The following is a 22088-nucleotide window of genomic DNA, read 5'->3' as shown; positions in this document are numbered from 1 at the left end:
TATTTAAATAAACTAAATGAATAATAAATACTTTTTAATTAAAAGAAAAAAACAGTGAAATAGTAGAGGGGTAAGCACGGTTTCGGACCTGAGACCATGTTGAAAACTAACCTAAACATTTTTTAATATTTTTTAAAAACATTTTACTCATCTCATAACACCATAGACCTTACAGTTGCTATTTGAAAAAAAATCCTATCACAGGCTACTTTACACAGTATGGAATAAAGTTCGTAAAATCGTTGTACCTCCGTTAGACCATATTAGTTAATGGAGATTTATCGGAAAATTCAGAATCCGTTTTTAATTGGTTCACAATTTTTTTATCCAAAATTTATAATCCTGTAAATCATTGTTATCATTCTACAGACATTAAATTTCAGAATAACAGTAAAAATTCGATTTTACAATATAACCTTCCATTTACTCTGTGGGAACTCAAAAATATTTTAAATGCCATCAAAGGATCTTCGCCTGGTCCGGAAAACATTCACTACGACATGATAAAAAATCTTCCACGTGACACCCTTAATTGGCGCCTCCATTTCTATAACTGCAAATGGTCAATTGGAGAGTTCCCAATCACCTGGCGAGATTCGGAGAATATTGAAACGTGCGAAAGATAAACGATTACCTAACAGTTACCGCCCTATTTTTCTGACTAGTTGCCTAAGTAAAGACATAGAACGGATGGTAAACAAGAGACTGGTGGGGGTAATAGAAAATAATGGCCTAATTCAAGCTTTCCAGTCTGGATTTCGCAAAGGACGATCCACAATAGATCATTAAGTCACTTTAGAGACCGAAGTCCAATATCCGTTTCTCAACGGACTACAAGCGATTGAACTATTCTTTGATATGATGAAGGCATTCGATAGTATAAGCCATACAGCCATCTTTCAAAAATTAATGTCGGTGGGAATCAGTGCTCAAATGTATCCCTTTATGAGACAATTTCTCACTAATCGTCAGTGTAAGGTTCGGGTTGGCTGTCATCTATCACAGAATTATAAACAGCTCAATGGTGCCCCACAGGGTTGTGTCCTTAGCCCCACTCTATTCTCACTAGCCATAAATTATGTTTCCAAATTATTTCAACAAACAAATCATCCAACTTACATATTTGTTTTCCGATCTAAATTCTCCATAGCTTTTCGGCAGAAATCAAACCCAACAGTTCCTGTGACATAAAGAATCACTCTGCCTATATCAACACTTAAAGCAATTCCGATACTGAAGCCTGAAATTCAGAAACCTCCTTCAACTCTAAAGCAACCTGTAACAATGCTACATCTGTCCTCTATGCACAAATTTAAATTACATAAGTTATGTTCAATATATACCACCGAACTCCACGCAATATCAGCTCTCCATTTTTGCCATTCAATAACTCAAAAGACAATTGTAATAATCTCAGATTCGTTAAGCTCTCTAAAAAGTTTGAGAAACATGTACCCCGAACATCCGTTCACCATAAGAATACAATGTTTTCTCCTAATACTATCACAACAAATCCATGAATTTCATATGAGCCCCTAGCCACATTGGCATTGTTGGCAACGAGCTTGACCTCTGGCCAAGGCACAGTCGTTCTTACTCCATCAGAACTCAGTAGACCTCTTAAAATAAAAATATCGGAAAGATGGCAGGCCATGTGGAATGAAAGCTCTCCGAATAAATTAAAAGAAATAAAAATATCAGCGAAAACTGGCCCGCTTTAGAATAGGTCATACTCTCCTTACGCACTCTCACTTGATCAGAAAACTGCCACCTCCAACGTGCCAATACTGTCAGTCCCTTCTCACGATAAAACATATTTTTGAAGAATGTACTCACTATTTGCCAACATTTAAGAGGATGGGACTGACCCCAAATTTGTCAGAAGCTCTCAGAGATGAGGAAGCTAAAGTTACATTAGTGTTTGAATTTTTAAAAGCCCATCGGTTTCTTCATAAATAAGCTCTTCTCCGATTTTTTTTTTATTTATAATTAATTTTACATTGTATAAATCACGTGTGTGTATGTTTGAGTGGTGTTAGTAACCTAATCATAATAACATGCCATAGGCGTTGATGACCAAAAAGTTTTACCCCTGGATTAATATTCGTGTATTAATTTTAAAGAAAATTTTAAAGAAAACAGAGCAAGATTCTGGGCTTGTCATGTGTATCGACAAGCAATCCCCCTTCCAATTCTTTCTATTTATGATCCTAAAGACGAAATATTTATTTTTACCTCATCATCAATGGAGAATCCCTTGCATATTTTTTATTCATAAAAAAAGGAGAAAATTCCTATATTCAGATGGCGGATTGTGGTCCTAAAGAAGAGGAAAGGTACAAAATATATCGTGCGAAGAGGGATTATCTGGTTGGACCGATGGGAGCGGAGGGGTTGTAATCCGATTAGTGATGTTCAAGGGAAACAGCCTTGTAGAGGAGGAGGAGGAGGTTAGCGTTATCCCATGACTCCATGAATTACGAATTTCAGGCTGTATCAGGGTATCCGCTGTGGTATAAGTTAGGGAGCGTCTTATGTTGGGGGAGGGGCGAAATAATACCCAGAGCTCTGGATATTTACATGAATACATTAGATACTTACAGTAATAAAAAACACGTAAGGAAACTCTCGTACTCTCATGTAGTACGGAATGAGATTTTAATATGGACAATTCTACGATCACCATCACACAGTGGGTACAATAATTGCTAGTACACTGAATATTTCTGAAAATAAATGTTTCTAATTGTTCCTTGTTCGTAAATTAGTTATTATTATGATAGAAAAAAATGTTGCATTAAATCTTTTGAGTGATAAAAATTAGAAAGCTCTACAATTCAGTCGATAACAATTCGTCAATTTACCCTGCGTCATGTCCATATAAAAATAAAACCAAGACTTTTTTTTAATCTGCCTCTATTCAAACAGAGCAGTAATATACCACAAAAAAAAATAAATTAAAAACATTTTATATGCAAAGAGAGGGAGAAATGCTTTATTCGGCAATACTACATAAATACATCGGGCAGCTAGAATACACAGCATGCTTATGATTGTATATAAACATGCACTACCATATGTTAACAATGATATAAAAAAAAAAAAATTAATGCTATAACTTAATACAATTTATTTAAAATATTCTTTTTTTTTTTTTTAAACAATTTTATTTTATTTTTTCCTCCTTCTTCTTGTCGCATAAAGCAATATTACATTTTCCCTATTCATTCTTTCTCTTTTTTTTTTTTTTGCTCTCAATCCTATCAATGCTATTCTGTCTATTCCACTCTCCCATACCTCCCTTCTCCAGTGATCCGCTACACGCGTTCAATCCGTTACACAAATGTAAATTAAAAGAAATCATTAAATAGAAACAAATAAATAAATAAAAAATTAAATTGCCACAGTATTGGAATAATTTAAAAAACAAAACAAATAAGTAAGTTTAAAACACTAATAAATACATTTAAAAAAAAAAACAAAAAAACATATAATATAGAAAATGAATCAATAAGTAAATAGCCCAAAAAGAAAAAAAACAGATGAAAATATCAGATGTCCAAATGAATTATATAATCATATAATATAGCATTATTAACTAAAATATCTTGTTTTCATTAATCTTATTTGTTTTACCTTATTTGTTAATTCTGTCATTAACACATATATATCTATTTATATCCAATAATCTAAGCATTACTTCATAGTATCAAAATGCTGAACAATAAATAAAATATCAATTAAAATTGCTATTTAATTTTCCCAATTAGCTATATAAAACCGATTAAGTTACTCCATTAAATTTAAAAATTATATTTATTTGAAAAGTAAAGTTAATTATCTATTGATTTGAATATAATTCAAATATTTCAAGATATAATGAAATCAAATTTTGAAACAAAAAATATAAAGATTTATTCATTTATTATAAGATAAATTCAAAGAAAAAAATATGAAGCTTAATTAAATGGATTAGAGACAACTGCAATCCAACTCTCTTGAGTAGAGAGTCTCAAAATCTTCAGCCTTCGGTCAACAAGTTTTAAGATTTGAGTCGTGAAAAAGAGCTCTTTGCGGTTTGAGTCATTCCTAATGATGTAAATTAGGAATCATTGTAACTACTATAAAAAATAAATATTTTGCAATTCACTGGTGATCATCAGTATACAAAAAAAAAGTATTTAAATTTTTAAAAAATAACATAGCTAAGGCCTTTCTTTAAACTGATAAATTAATTAAATAAATATAAAATGAAGGTATTTAAACGACATGGAACGAAAGAATTCCATTGGTTTATAAGGCATTTACAGGGAATGAGTCGAAAAAAAAAAAATATTTTGCAGTCTAGCAGAAGAGTTTAGTTAAAATACCCCGTTATTTTAGTTAAAAATACTTTTTTATTGAATAACTAGCAGACCTGGGAATGCTTGGCAGTTGATAGCTTTAGGAATGTAGATAGATTAATTGAAAGTTTGACATATATTAATATATTTAGTTATTTACATAATAACTGATTGATGAATTAATTAATTGCTTATTATATCTATTTAGTTTATAGCGATAAATAACATTATATAATGGTAAAAATATAAATAATTAACTAGAAACAACCATTTTACCCATAACGGCATTAAATCTAAATAGTGGTAAAAGTTTTCTTAGGAGTGAAACGAAATTGATATTCGTTTTTATCACCTTAAGATGAATTTCCGAAAAAAATCGAAAAATAAAATTTTTTGACCCAAATTTTTGCCTTACATAATATTAAAAAAAACATAAAAAAAAAAAAATAAATAAAAAAAATTAGGAATAACTTTAACATGTCTCTACCGATTTTTATGCAACTTGAGAGTGGTTTTGGACTGACCACCGATTGATTAAATGAACAATGGCCACCAGTCTAAAAAAAAAATTCCAAATAAATGAAGGTGTCCTCCAAAAAATTTCTAATTTTCAATTTCTTTGAAAAATGTTATTTAAAGGTTTTAGACTATAAGGGAATATGATTTGCTTTTTCATGAAAAAATTTATTGGCCTACTTTACTTAATTTAGTATCTCATATTTTTTTAAAAATAATTTTCTGTGAATATAATATTGTTTAATAAAATCAGTAATATTTTTTCCTTATTATTATCGATTGACATATAACCATGAAGAATACTTTCTGAGCTGCGCGTGAGAAATTCTTAACTTTAATAACTTATAAACTATTGTAATAAATTATTAACTAATAATGATAACAATAGTAGTCACAAAATAAAAAGAAAAGAAAAAAATCAAATATAATATCCATAAATAAAAATATAATCGGTATAATAAAAACTGGTAAAAAAACAAAACAAAATAATTTATATAAAAGACAAAATTAAATTAAATTTAACTAAAAATAAAATAAATACACATACGAACCCTATGCGTTCATATCTAGATCAAGCCCTCTTGATGGAATCGAATTTATATCACATTGGTTCAAGACCAGATTTCACTAACCATAAAGCGGCAGAGGAAGTCGATATTACCTTCATTATCAAGTTAATTTAAATCCGATCCATCATCACGGGGACAATTATACAGGTTAATTAATATGAAATGAATGTATTGTTAGAGAAAAAAAATAAAGAACATAATGATAAAAGCAAAAGAAAATATGACATGATTAATTAAAGGATGAATCGGAAAATTCAATTAACATCAGCATTTGCAGAAAATACATGAAGAGGCGGAGAGGCACATTATAATTAAATATAACAGTTCTGTCGCATTGCTGCATTTATGAAAAAAAGGGAAAAGAGACTTTGTGTAACCAGTTAGGAATTATTTAATAAATAATAATTCTTTTTTTTTTTTTATTTATTTATTTATTTTTTTTTACAATATTAAATTCAAAATAGCTAAATGTAGGAAAATCTGGTGCAGGGCGCACATCACGTGACTTTTACTTACTACTCTACATTTTGTCAAAATTGATTTCTTTATTATATATAAAAATTGATATAGTTTAACGATTATATATTAATTTATAGGGAATCGAAATCTTGAAAACCATAAAAAATTTATAAATTTATAAAACAAATTCGATTTATTTATATGTTTTCGTCATTTATTATTATCTTATATTACTTTATGTTTTAAATATTATTTTTTTCATAATCTTTGGCTTTCCAATGGTATATAGTACATATATATTACGAATATTATTTAAAATCTGAAATACTATTTGAAATTTGTCTTCAAATTGGAAAAATACCATATTTCTAATTTCTTCTCCTATAGTTAATTATTTAATTCTTTTATAATGTTATTATGTAACCATTTTTTATTACAAATACAATGAGAGATGACTGATTCTTTTTTTAATTTAAAAAATAAAAGCAATTCAGACGAAGTCATTTTGATAATTAAACATTTAAGCCCTATTCAAAGGTTTCAATGATACTTAGCAGATATAATTAAACATTTATACAACGAATCAAAACACTTCACTAGAGGTGGAATAAATTCAACGAAAAATGATCTGTCTCAATGAAAAAAAAAAATTATTATCGAATTGGAATAGTCACTAACTTCGAAATAATATTTTTTGTTATTTCCGATTTATAATCTTAAATTAACTGTTACAGTTTATTCTAATGTTAAGAAATTAATGAAAGAGCTGTGTGACATTCATTCTCAAATTCAGTTGTGTATACACTTTCTATCACTCATTTTAATTATGGAAAATGGATGGTGTTTTTTTCCTTTTCCAGTTTGAAAGAATTTTAAATTTTAGAGAAAAATCTCTATGCAGCTTAATATTTTATTTGCTTCAGTATACTTTGTGCTTATAATAATATCGCATTTTGTAGAAGAGAAGAATTATTCGGAATCTGCCCAAGGCAACTGCAACCTATCCTACGCCTTAATCCGTTTTTTAAAAAACATTAAAAAAGACAAAGCATATATAAAGTTTAAAACGTGTATTTTCGTTGTGAACTCGGCTTAGACATATTTCCCCATCGAAATTCTTCCGTTGATTAAGAATTTCATATATAAGTAAGTAAAAGTTAAAAATAAATAACATGATAAAATGAGAGCATATCTCACATCAACATTCCAAGAGAGGATATGGTATATTTATAATCAGAACGAGATATATTTATGTTGGGATATGGCTCCCAGAGTGCCTACAGTTGTGGGTTCGATTCTCATCAGGGTCAGAAAAAATTATTTCATAGCTATGTAGGTTTTGATTGGAAGACTTGATCCAAAAAATATAATTGTACATGCAAGACGAACGCTCAACAAAAATTTTTTTTTTAGTGTTCTGATAATAATTTAACTTTAATAATTATAATGCATTCTTAATTTTATTAGATTTCTTTGAGTTTTTAAAAAATATAAATCATCACGTTGTGTATCAATTAATTTTGTCGAATTTGTTGTATTAAACAAATTCAAATAATATTATTACATAAAAGAAAAGATTGAAAATTAACTCAACAGGTTCAAAGTGTACCTATTCCAATGTACCCAATCCACAAAGGATTCCGCAATGCAGAGGATAGGACATGGTTCAGGGGTCTTGTCCAGGTCTGGTTGAGTGGGCGTCCGGAACCACAAGCTCTCTTTTGTCAACCGTTGGAATATGAAGAAGAGACGGGAAAAAAAAATGATTAAACACGAATAACTAAACATTCTAGCAGAAATTTCACCCGAATGTTCAACAATTCCGAATCAAATTTCCTATAGTTAAAATCAAACTTTGTACAATTAGAAAACCAACTAAAACTATATGCTATAAAGAAACAATGTTTAGCGACCTGGACCCTGTTTCATAATAAAGAACAAACTAATACTATAAGTGTGGTAGATTTAACTTAATACAATACAATTACCCTGACTACAATAGTAACTTATACTTTAGTACAAGTGAATTAAACAAGAGTACTTGTACTCTTTAACTTTTGTAATATCACTAATAGTCATGCCTATTATGAAAAAAATAAGTATTGCTGTTATTTCCACGTTGTTTCTATACTTGTATTTATGGACCAATACTATTAGCTTTCATTATGAAACAGGGCCCAGCGTGGATTCCGTGCCAGTACAGAACAATGGCTCTTGAACAACTATGCAAAAAAGCATATAAACCTAATGCTTGACTATTTTATACTTATGCAACCTTAGGAAGGGATTGTGGATTATATACAGCACGTCATAAAAACAGGAAATCCTTGAATATAACCGTTAATGCTATAATACTCTTGTTACGAACTCAACACTGATATTCCGTAAATATGCAAAAGAAAAGTAGGAAAGTGAAATCGTCTAGTCTATAATACTTTTCTAAGGAAGTTCTTGTCAAAATGAAAATAAAAATAATAATGATGAAGAAAGGCTTTGTGAACACCATGGTTCAACAAAATATTATGTCTACAAATATATAAACATCCCCCAAAACCCAATTCCGTAAGGTCGTAATCTAAACATAATCCTCCCGTTTACGCCTTAATCCAACCCTCAATATTATTCATAAATAAAAATTTTGATCAAAATAAAATAATAATAAGCCTGACCTGAGTGTGTGGAAGGTTATAAATAGTTTGTTTATCTTATAGTGGATAGTGTGTTTTTATTCTAAAATTAAAGTTTTAAGAATTAATAAAGTTCTAAAAAAATAGGTAACTAAACATAAGCTTAGGTAAGCTTATTAATAATTAATTTGATTTTCTATTAATTGACTTTTTCATAGGGCGATTTTGACTTGAATTTGGTGACCTGAGCAAAATAGCCTGTAAAACATTTTTTTTAAATTTTGATGTGAGGTGTGAATTAATATTTAAGGTATGGTATATTATTAATAATAATGTTGTTTTTAAAATTGTAACATTTTGATTGTTTTTGAGGATGGCCGAATTGGCACATTCATTTCTATATTTTCTGTTGTTGTAGTATAGATGATGTATATTAGCAACAATATTCCGATATGATTTTATTGATAAAACGATATTTTGTTAAAAATGACTAAAATATTATATAGATATTTGAAAAATGAAATGTAGAAATTTTATTTGACGACTGGAAAATTGTACTCGAAACTAAATAAGTAAATATCAATATTTTAATTTGATAATTACACATTTATTTCGATTTTCTTCGTTAATGTTATATCGATATAGAATATTAGCAACAATATTTCGATATTATTTGATCAAAATATTGATATTTTGATTAGAAAGACTAAACAATTTTAAAGAAAATTTAAAAATGAAATATCCATATCTTATTTTAATACTTACATATTTATTTCGATATTTTATTTTGTTGTAATATCGATATGGAATATTAGCAACAATATTACAATTTTTAATTTATTAAAATGTTTAACACTTTTAAAACTTTGGACTATTGATAAAATAAAGAATGTTAAAACTTAATAAAGATACCATTTGATTTATTCAATAAATAAATACCAGTCTCAAGAATTTCAATATTTTATATATTAAATTTTATATATCTAATAATTATGTTATCACCTCGTTACAAAACCGTTGGTCTAGTAACAGTACTTCCTCACAGAGTACTACACACCTGAACCTGGGTTGTAGCAGTACAGATTTAATTATAACAAATCGTTATAATTTACTCTGTTTCATTAAAACTCTATATTGTAGCATAAATAGTTGATTTCTCCCAGTGTTTATCTTTACTACACCAAACTTTTAACTTTTCTTTTGTAAAGTTCACTAATTATACGAACATCTATGGGAAGTCTAGCTTTAATGCAAATATTAGCAGAGTTTTAATATCATAGTTATTTCTCCGACATCATAACTGCATTTATTAAATCTCTTTCAAAAGCAATATAGAAACTGATGAAAGGAATATTGATGTGAGCTTAGTGCCGGTTGGAAACTTTTATCTACATTGCTTCTATTTTGCAACAGGAGTCATTTCAATAGGGAGGAAATCTATAAGTAAAATGTTAGAAAAGTAAATTATTAAACATTGCAGTCACTTATGTAAACACAGCAATGTATTTTTAAAGATTTTTAACAATTAATGAACTATAAATGAAGCCATAACTAATCTATCGAGGTATTTATTTTAATGTTTACAATGTTAATAATTACCTGAAATAAGAGGAGTTTTGCAAATCAATAAATATTTACAAAAACTTAAAAATTTTAAATTAAGATCTGAAAAATCCATCACAAAAGACTGATCTACATGACTATTATAAGGCCTATCTGGACATACAGAGTTGAGCTTTGGGGCTCTACTAAACCATCAAATTTCTCCCGAATCCAACCCTTAGAGTTCAAAATCCTTCGTAAAATCCTTAATGCTCCTTACTTTGTCACAAATCAAGTCATCCATCAGGACCTCAATATTATTGCCGATTTGGCCAGAACCAGATACCATTACTTCTATGATAAAATTCTTAACCACCCAAATCCACTTGTTTCTAACCTGGCTTCTCCTTCACTACCCAATAATCCCTCTAGGGGTCTGAAAAGAAGATGGGCTGGAGATCTTCTCCTCTAGAAATATTATTGGAGTTCTATCAGTGGATAGATTCTCCACATGTTTGTATCATGTCATAATATAACTTACAGGAAATTTACTTGATGTGTATATATGTATACAGTTGTAAATAACAATAAATAAATTATAAAAAAAAAAAATATCGGAAAAAATCTTAATGTTTACTAACCAATAGTGAGCACAATTTTTCCGCCTCTCGCAGATAAACTTTTTTTCTTATATTAGTTTTATTTATTTATTTGCTTATTCATCTTTATTAATTAATTTATTTTTTCTTCGGATATTTTAACAGTAAATTTTGAAAATTTAAATAATAATTTTATTGTTTTATCATCGTCTCTAATAGTTTTCGAAATATCCGGGTTTAATCCTAAGTTATTAAGGTGTGACATGAAACGTAGGCATGGGATATATGAATAATTATCAAATTGTTGTTTTAGTATTTAAGGATTTAGCTCACTTAATCAGCCTCCACTGGCTCATTACCAGTGATGCGGCGAGAGGGATGCACTGGGATCTTTTGGTCTCTGCTCTACCCCTCACACGTGGGGGATAGAGTGGGCTCAGGGATCCTCGGGTCGATTGTGTAAATATTGTATATATTATTTTATCATTATGTTCTTTTATTTATTTATTTTTCATACAGATAGTTTGATTATGTTCATCTTGTCTATTCTTTTGTTTGTATATATTTTAAGAGTTTTTTTTATTTTTTTTTATTTTTTAATTTTTTGTTTATTTATTTTATTTTTATTTTTTTTTTTAATTTATTTTAGTATGCATGAGATCATTCATAACTATTACCTATTGCCCACATCTGTGTGGCAGATTGTAATATCTATCAATAAATAAATCTTTAAAAAAAAGTATTTAAGGAATTCATTTTAGTGTTCACAATGTTAATAATACATGAAAACAAATAAGAGCAGTTTTAAAAGTGGGTAAATATCTAAAAAAAATTTAAATTTGTAAATTAAGATAGGAAAGCAATCTTAATGTTTAAAAACCAGTTAGTGCGCAAAGTTTTTGTTTAAATTTCCTTTTTTTATGGAGACATTTGAGATTTTCGAAATAAAACTTTTCATGGCATGTTTTAATTGTGGTGAATGCAATTTCTTTTGATTGTGAAATGGATCTTTTAATCCAGTGGTCTTTAACCTGTTGAACACACATCTCTGAGGGGAGTTCGACTTTTGCGTGGAGTTGGGCGCAGTAGTTACCACAATTCTATTCTCGCAGAATCTTCAGAATATCATGAAGAAAGACAAGATCATTACATCCATGAAAAGATTGGAACTGAGTATGTTTGCAAAATTATAACTCTGACATAGTTACCTATTTTAAAATCACGTTTCCTGCAGATGAAATAGAAGAGAGTAAAGTTGTTATTAATAAGATTACTCATTGGAGAAGATGGTCGGGGGGGGGGGGGGGGGGGGGGAGGTGCGGTCAACAAAGAACAACATAAATAAACAAAAAGATATTTATTTATGTTGTTCTTTGCTGACCGCACCCCCTACCCTGACCACCTTCTCCAATCAGTAATCAACGGTCAACTATCTACACCTTAATAAGATTACTCATTTGAAACTTACACTAAGCTAATACATTTTCGTTTTAATCAAAAGTTATTCTAATTATTTTTTTTAATTCCCCTCTTTGTCTTATTTTTTTGTCAAAATCAATAACAGCTCTGAAATATTAAGTTGTTTTTGTTTAATGGCGTAACAATCGCTGACCATCAACGCCATTTATTTCTTATTTATTTTATTTTTTGTCTGTTCGGTGGTATATTTGTAACAGTAAATTCTTATATTTTAAAAATTGAAATACTAATTTTATTCTTTTGTCATTATTACTAAAGGTTTTTGAAATATTCGGGTTTAATCCTAAGCTAAGATGTGACGTGAAATATGGTCATTACTGAAGATATGACTAATTGTAAAATTGCTGTTACAATAGTAGCATTTCGGAGACGTTTGTTTTGAGATAAGATAGGAGTGAGTGAGCCTCGTGTGATCTATTCTTTGTCTAGTCAGTACGTCTCTCTATGACAATTATGGCTGCAGGTACTCCATTGATTGAGTAACTTTTAATTTATTCCTTGGGCTTTTATTTCACAAAGATTGCCATTTATCTTTGATTTCTATATCGAGGGGTTTGCTTATTTCTGAATTTAAAATTACTTCACCCCGTCCCGGGAGTGCGAGCTATTCTTTCAACTCGATCCCTCCGATTCCTTCTTGACTTCGAAATCCATATAAATGTAACTACACATTCGTGTATTGTAGAATGTTTAGGTAGAATATGGTATATGCAAACAGTTTTAGTGTGTTCCGGATACATACAATCTAAACCTTTAACGAGCTTAATGAATCTGTAATTATTGTTATATTGTTGTGAGACAAAAACAAAAATAGTGAAGCGTGCTATTGCACTGAGTTTGGCAGTGAATATGTTACATAGTTTGTAGAGTTTAATTTGGTACGTCGAATCTTTGGTTACAAAGGTCTGATTTAGATCCGTCAGTGTATAAAGATTTTTTTTAAATCATGATGAATTCAGAATCGGAAATTAATAACAACGGTTAGGAAATTCAGATGGGACACAAACTGGTAAATCACCAGTTAGTGGTTTGCATATTTTCGTTTTGTGTCAATCAAAGTATCAGTTCCAGTAGGCAGAAAGTAGCAGGACCAAACCCATTTTGTCTATATTAACTCCTTGCATAAACTACTGTATAGTATCTACAAAATTTCAGATTTTTACAATCTTACTCATCCCTAGTTTTTACTCGTAAATGTGCTGGAAACTAAATGATAGAAGTTAATCCAAGTTTTTGTCATGGCGTTGAGCTTCTTCCAACAACTTTATTATTTAAGTACATTACGAGAAACCGAATCGCCATTAAGAAGCAGACAGAAAGCGAAACATGTCCGAGTTGAATACAAGAACATACCGGGCAGGCGGGGGTAAGGTTGTGTTCCAAGAAGAATTAGTACGGTACACGTACAATCAGAACTTGTTGCTCACGGGATGGGGAAGAGGGGAGTGGATAGGATTACACTCATGACTAACGCGGCAACGCCTAGTACGTTCGGTGCACATGGGCTCCACTCATCTGAATCACCCCTCTTAAATTTCAATTTAAAATAAAATGGCTTGGGTAGTCGGGCTACTGTAGGTCGTTTGGAAAATTGATGTAACCGCGTTCCAAACAAATGAAACACTCTTGTTTTTAGCATGATGCCGCAGGGAGCAATCTTATGGCTGTAAACCGATATATTATTAGTTGCGGATTTGACAAAGAATATGTCACACGTGTAACGTCACGTTAAAACATAACACGTACAGTATAAAGCGGATATTCGGATACTTACTTTAAAAATCTTAAAATACTATTAAATAAAAAAAAAAAGTTTAATATTATTACTTAATTACTCAATTAATTATTCTTCCTCAATAAATTATTCCTGCTTATTTAATTATGTGTTAATAAACATAATAGGATCATTATGTATATAAAAGGAAAAAAATATAAAAAAACTTTTATTTAACAATGATTTTTTTTTAATAATTTATTTATTGTTCTTTACAACTGTATAAACATATATACAACAAGTAAATATGCTGTAGGTGACATACTGACATGATAGAAACATGTTGATAAAATTTCTAGAGGAAAAGATCTCGAGGCCATCTTCTTTACAGACGCCTAAGAGGATTATTAGGCAATGAAGGAGAAGCCAGGTTAGAAACAAGAGGATTTAGGTGGTTGAAAAGTTTATCATGGAAGGAATGGTATCTGGTTCTGCCCAAATCGGCAACATATGGAACATAGAGGTCCTGATGGATGACTTGATTTGTGACAAAGTAAGGAGCATTAAAGATTTCACGAAGGATTTTAGACTGTAAGGATTGGATTCGGGGAGGAATTTGATGGTTTAGTGGAGCCCCGAGCTCAACACCGTGTGTCCAGATAGGCCTTATAATAGTCAGGTAGATCAGTCTTTTGAAATGGATTGGCAATTTAGACCGTTTGTCTAGTAAATGTAACAATGATTTTTTAAATATTATAATCCTTAAGATAACACAAAAATTCGGTAAAGACACAAATCATATAGAAATCAAAGAATGGAAGTAATGGCAACTGTAATACAGGCAAAGAAAAAGGGATAGGAAGATTCTTAAGAGAAACTAGAAAAAAATTTAAAAATAAATAATTAAAAACCTTTCTACAGAGTGTTAGAATTAATACCAAAAGGAAAGCGAGCCAACCCTAAAAAAATAATATCCAGGACTGAAGTATACAACTCACAAATAGAAACGAAGAAATAATGAAACAGTAGCCATAATATTTTCGAGAGCTCCTAGGTGGGATCGATAAACGTCTTGTGCAACAGAGTATCCGGGAAGAGGAGGATTATATAGATGAAGAAGAGTTGGAGAAAGCACTAAAAAATATGAAATTGGGAAAAACATCAAACCCAGCCGGTACACCACCTGAAATTCTCAGATACATGGGAGATTATAGATAAATAGTTTTTGTCTAACTAATAAACCTTACCTAGAAGAAAAGAAAAATGAATACCTCAAGAATGGGAAATCTTCAGCATAAAAAAAAAAAAAAAATCTATGGAGGTATTCATAATTTATATCTTACATGTCCCATGCACTTAGGGCTCATAAGAATTAATATACAAACACTGATTCTACAAAGAAGGCTTTTGATATGGTCAACAGTAGCTTAGGATTAATGTGGTTTCCACAATTAAAGAATCACTCAAGAAATTCTTATTTATTATATCTTCATTAAGAGGTAAATATTAGAAAAACGGATTAAAAAGGAAAAAGGACCTGAGCTGCTGTTTTGCGGATCTGACAAAAGCCTTTGACTAAGCGGGAAAAGAATGTCCTGGAAGAGTTAGGAGTCATCATGAGAGTCAAGACAGCTACCGAAAGCTAGAAAAAAAGAAATGGGAACGTAGTGAGGACATCTAACTGCTTCTCTACGGGACTTTAAACAAACACAGGCGTCCACCAAGGCTGCCTTCTTAGCCCTATCGTATCTACTGTTTTCCTGAAATCAGCTCTGAAGAAAACCGAATTTAAAATGAAATTATTACACCTTGGTGCTACAAGCTATTCACTTACGCTGATGATCCGGTATTTTTTGCAAAGTACGGCGGAAATCTTCAGTATAATATAATGACCATGAAAAAAGAAATAGAGAAAATAATGATGGGTATTAAATTAAAATAAAAATCTGTATCGCTACAACCCATGGGTCAGGGATTCTGTTCTTTGTAAAGAAGTACTGTTACTATACCAACGGATGTGCAAGGAGGTGATTTGGTCAGAATCACGCTCGACAGCCAGATTTTTACCCAATTTAAGAGGCTGGGTGGACTCAAGGAGGGCTCCAGAACCCACAGGAGTTGACTCACGGCTACAGTGTGACAGAAAACAATTTACTGCCAAACCGGATTCAAACTCGGGCCTTTGGAGTTAGTAGCCACGCGCTTTACCCCATGGCTACCGGTAGCGCGGGTTATTATGATGGTTATTAACGAACTGATAACTAAAATAATGAGAATTGAAAAGCTACGGGATCATACCATACATAGACTTTTAAAATGAAAGAAGAACTCCTTTAGATATCTGAGAACATAAAAACAGACTTAGTGATAATAAGATGAATGAAAGAATACTGTCAGGTGGAAAGTTCTTCAATGGCTATTATACGAAAGTGTTTTAATTTTTTTTTATAAAAATACAAAAACACTTATACCTTTACATTGACGTACTCTTGCGAATCTTTGGCAATTACAACAAAGCAGAAGAACCCACATGAGATACGATTTCTGCCAAGAATCGATTTCATACGGTGAAAATTGGGTACAAATAATTTTTATTCTGTCCTAGAGTGGATAATAATACATAATATCGATATTCCACTTAATAGATTGATAGTCAATTGCTAATAATAATTTATAATTACTTACATTAATCATATGAAATAATTAAGTAATTTGTTAAAAAAATAAATCATTATAAGATGACTTAAAGAACAAAATATTGTATTTATAAGACACATTAATAAAATAAAACAGAAAACATGTTAGTATTAAATTTATATAATACAAAGAAAATAATAATACTCAGTGAACAATTATTGTACTTATGCCACATTGGTGCGCCATTGTCCATTTCAACATCCTTCTAAGCTTCGTTTCTTAAAAATTTAGTACACGAGCCGGGAGGTTAAACAAGCAATTATCTCACCCCAATTTTTGATTACTTTAATGAAAACTATGTACAATTACTAGTCAAAACTGATGAGTCTGCCAAGTATAGGCAAAATAAAAAATGGCGGCTGTTTCAAAATCTTAAACAAACATTAATTTTTCATTCGGACCTCAATATCGTAAAAACTACGAACAAAAATGGAAAATCAAAAAGAACATTAATTAAAGAAGAGTAAATTTTCTGAAATATTAGCCCTAACAGTGCTATTTACGTCCAATACTTATCGAGATATAACCTTTTAAAAAGCAATATTTCATGGAAATGTACTGAAATATCAGCAGTTAGTGAATCTATTTTGAGAAATCTATATATCAAAAAGCATTCCACGTACAAATGTCTATTAGCACTCAAATTAAAGCTAGTTTAATGTACTATAAAATAGTATATGACCTTTACCTTCGTAGGAATATTAGTTTTCATGATATTTGTTAAAATAAATTAATTTATAGTTGTTCGGACAATAAATTTGATTTATGAAAAACTTTATTTCAGAAACCATTGGACGTACAAATGTCTGCCAGCTCTCAAATTAAAGCTAGTTAAATTCACTTTAAAATATTTTATAACTTTTATCTTTGTTGAAGTAGTAGTTTTTATGATATTTGATAAAAATATTTACAAAATTTATATTGTTTGTATAAATTGTTGGGTTCTTGAAGAAAATATATCTCTAGACCCATAAAACGCACATATGTCTGCTAGTATTCAAAGTAAAGGAAATATAACTTACTATAATGTAGTTTAAGACACTTATCTTGGTAGGGGTAGTAGTTTTTATGATATTCACATATGAATATAAATTTGGCAAATACAAATTTGTTCGAACAACTGTAAATCAATATATTTTAGCATATTTCATGAAAACTACTACTCCTACGAAAATAAACGTCATAACCTACTTTATAGCTCATTAAACTAGCTTTAATTTGAATGCTAATAGACATCTGTACGTCACATAGTTCCTGAGATATAGATGTTTCAAACTAACTACTGATAATTCAGTACGTTCCTTACAACATTTTTATAAAATGTTTCTTTTTAAAAAGTATATCTCGAGATCTATTGAACCTAAATAGCTCTATTAGGACTTACATTTTAGAAAATTTACTCTACTTTAAATGATGCTCTTTTAGATTTTCTATTGTTGTTGGTAATTTTTAAGATATAGAGCTCCCAATAAAAAATTGATTATTTTTAACGTTTTGTAACAGCCGCCATTTTTTATTCCCTCTACGTATACCTGGCAGACTTATCAATCTTGACTAGTAATTATACCTAGTTTTCAATTAAGTAATCAAAAATTGGGGTGAAATAACTGCCTTTTTTCTCCTCTTGGGCTCTTGAACTAATTATTCTGCATTAGTTTTAATATTTAAGACAGATTAGCGACTCCATACCAAGATAACAATATTTATATATTTTTTAAATTAAATTATTATTTAAAAAATAACATAAATATATATATATATAAATACACATATGCCGTTATTTGATTTATAACAATACAGCGGCGATTGCACGGGTAAATTATATGCTCTAGCTCCTGACATTTATGCGGGAAAACAATGGGACCTAAGTCCAATGGTCTGTACCATCGATGGTCACTTCAATGATTTATATCAACTGATAGTATACTATTGTTGTTATTAATAATGTTTTCATTTCTTTAAATAACCTAGTGTATCGTATTGAACTATTTTGTAAAAATAAGTCTTAAATGAAGGCTTAAAATGAATAAATTTTACAGTCCGTTTTACTTCGCTATTGATACTTAAGTACAAGAGCCCAAGAGGAGAAAAAAGGCAGTTATCGCACCCCAATTTTTTATTACTTTAATGAAAACTATGTATAATTACTAATCAAAATTGATGAGTCTGCCAAGAACAAAATAAAAAATGGCAGCTATTTCAAAACATTAAAAAAAAATCATTTTTCATTCGGAGCTCTATATCTTAAAAAGTAGCAAGAACACAACAAAATCTAAGAGATCCTCATTTAAAGAAGAGTAATTTTTTTTAAATATGAGCCCTAATTTACGTTAAATAGTTCTCGAGATATAGCTTTTTAAAAAGCAACATTTCATAAAAATGTTGTTCAGAATGTATTAAAAGATTTGTGAATTTAGTTAGTGAATTTATTTGGAGAAATCTATATCTCAAAAACCATTCAACTTACAGATGTCTATTAGCAAGTTTATGTACGTCACGTAGACATATGTACGTCTTATAGTTCTAGAGATATATTTTTTTCAAGAATCCAAGATTTTATACGAACAATAGAAATTAACATTTTGTGAATATTTTTGTCAAATATCATAAAAACTACTACTCCTACAGAGATAAAAGTTATGAAATATTTTAAAGTGAATTTAATTCGAATGCTAATAGACATTTATAAGTCACATAGTTCCTGAGATATAGATTTCTCAAAATAAATACACTAACTACTAATCTTTTAGTACATTTTTATGAAATATTGCTATATCTCCAGAACCATCGGACGTAAATAACTATTAGGGCTATTATTTCAGAAAATTTACTCTGCTATAAATAATGTCCTCTTAGGTTTTCTAGTATTGTTCGTAATTTTAAAGATATAGATCTCCGAATAAAAAATTAATTTTATTTAACGTTTTGAAATAGCCGTAATTTTTTATTTCCCCTACCTGTACTTGGCTGACTCATAAATTTTGATTATTAATTATACGTAGTTTTCATTAATGTAATAAAAAATTGGGATAAAATAACTGTCTTTGTTTTCTTCCCGTCTCTTGTACTATTATATTAAAATTAATTCAATTAAAATAATGTTTTCAGGTATTTCATTTGAATAATAGATTAAACTAAAATCAATCTTCATCAGTCATCACCGAATATATATTTTATCTGAGATAGATTTAAGCACACATGTTGATGTCATGGATGAGCTAGTCTAAACTAAGCACGGAACTTAGCTGCTTGAACGCTGATGGGACTTTGATTCGGCAACTATTCTTCCAATCCTCGCAGCCAGTGTTTTCCCTCTGCTTACTTTCAATTTCCCCCGTGGAGCGTTTTCAATATTGTACCGGGAATCTTGGTAAACACATTTATCATTGTACGAGATTGATTTGAGCTCTGGAGCAACGCGGGGCGGATGGTTGGATGGATGTCGTCGATAGCGACGACTGATTTCAACCTACAGGATATTGACAAAAGGATTGGGTGTGAAAAACAACGTTCTAGGATAACATAATTTTTCATATTTTATAATATGTTTTTAATAAAACATGGATTATTTATTACGATATATTTGTTTTTATTTTCGTGAACTATTAAATATTCCTGTTTAAAAAATTTGATTCACATTTCGAAGCTTTCATTCATCCCGATGCATCCAATATATATAATTGACCGTATTAATTCAAATTATGAAGAAAATGGTAAGGGGTCCGAGCACCAGAAAACAAAAATAGTTAACAACTATTTATTTACAAATTTTACGCCCGACTGCAGAGCTTCTTCAACAGGGCTAAAAAGGTACAAAAAAAAAAAAACTAACAATATGTTGACATAATAGGATAAAATAAAAAAGGTAAATTACGGTAGCGTTAAAATTATATAAATATAAGTGAAAACAAAATAATAAACAGATGAAAAAAAAAGAATAAATAAAATAGTATAAATATAAAATATATAGCGAAAACAAAATTTAACAAACAATGAAAAGGAAAAAAAAAAGAAGTAAGTTAAGATTACATAAACCTCGAGAAAGGATAAATTAAATTAAATAAATCATAATAATTACAATAATAATAAATAAATAAAGATATGTTAACTATTTTTGTTTTCTTGTGACCCCAACCCTGGCCATCTTCTTTTTAATCTTACTTTTTCATCTATATATTTATTATTTCTTCCTTCTTATGTCTAAATTTATGCATGAAATTATAGTTAGTCAAATTGGAGTATTAATTGTATTTTATGAATTATTTTCACAGAAGTATCTTCTCGATTTTGTTGATAGATAGAAAAAACCTATATACAGACAATACATGTAAAATAATTTACAAAAATTATAAAAACAAGTACGAGAAAAAAGTGTCAATAAATATAGGAGTGGGAGGAATAGAAAAACTTTAATTTTTGCTGAGCGTGTGTTACATTGATACAGGAAACTCCTCTAAAAATAACAGATTAAATACAGAAATTATCAATCAATAAATTAATTACATACATACATATATGTGTGTGTGTTCTTATTATTTATTTATTTTATTTTTTGCAATACCTTTTCAGAGGAATATAATAGGAATAAAACAAAACAACGAGTAAGTAATTCGGTATTGTTATTCTAAATGTAACGGTTACTGAAAATATACTTCTTAAAAATCATAAAGAATAGTCGATTAAATTGTTGGCAAACCCTGTGTGTTTTGCACAAAAAAAATATATTTGTAGGATAATGATTATGGAAAAAGTTTAAAAAAAAAATGTAATGTATGAAGATGAAGATGAAGTCCGGTTTTGTCCTCAAAAACAGTTGAACTTCCCTTGATAAGATCAAATATTTATTTGTAGCGAATCAAACGTTTAATTTATTTGTTCAGTTGAAGCTGTGTGCAAGCTACTGTCAGGCAACTTGAGTATTTTATTACCAGTAACCTCTTTTCAAAGCGGCTGTAAACGACACATTACGTAAAACAATCAATTGTTGTGACGCAAATCCTTACATTTCATCTTCAAGGTAAACCGATTTTCGGATTATATATTTCATGTTAGACAATTCTTGTATTTCAGATATAAACTTAATATCAAAGTGCTACAATATACTGTAAATAACTCATTATCTGCCAATGACCCTGTGGGATATAAACAACTAAATAAGTTATTAATGTAAACATTTAATTTCTTTAAATGAATATTAATATAAATATAATAATTAGTTTTTTTTTTTTTTAATGAAAAACGGAATCTTTCTATTGTTAATACTTTTTATTCACATATTATAGCTATCATTTTTCTCTATATTGTCTTTCATGTTATTCAAATATTTTCCTAATTTATATAATCCTAGTTTGAAATTATTGTGGTCATATTTTATGAATGTAATTTTAGTTTTTTCTTTCAGTCCAGATATATTTAATATTACATTTTAAAGTATTGATAAATTTAATTTCTATTGTCATCAATAACTGTAAATAATTTTCTATTCTTTAGTTTTAGTATAAAATGAATACACAGAAGAATACATGATTTTCAAGTTTTACGCA

The sequence above is a fragment of the Halyomorpha halys genome, unplaced genomic scaffold (assembly GCF_000696795.3).
Source record: "Halyomorpha halys isolate HHAL.00 unplaced genomic scaffold, Hhal_1.1 Scaffold606.1, whole genome shotgun sequence".
NCBI classification, from domain to species: Eukaryota; Metazoa; Arthropoda; class Insecta; order Hemiptera; family Pentatomidae; genus Halyomorpha; species Halyomorpha halys.
Note: the sequence above shows the minus strand (reverse complement) of the source record.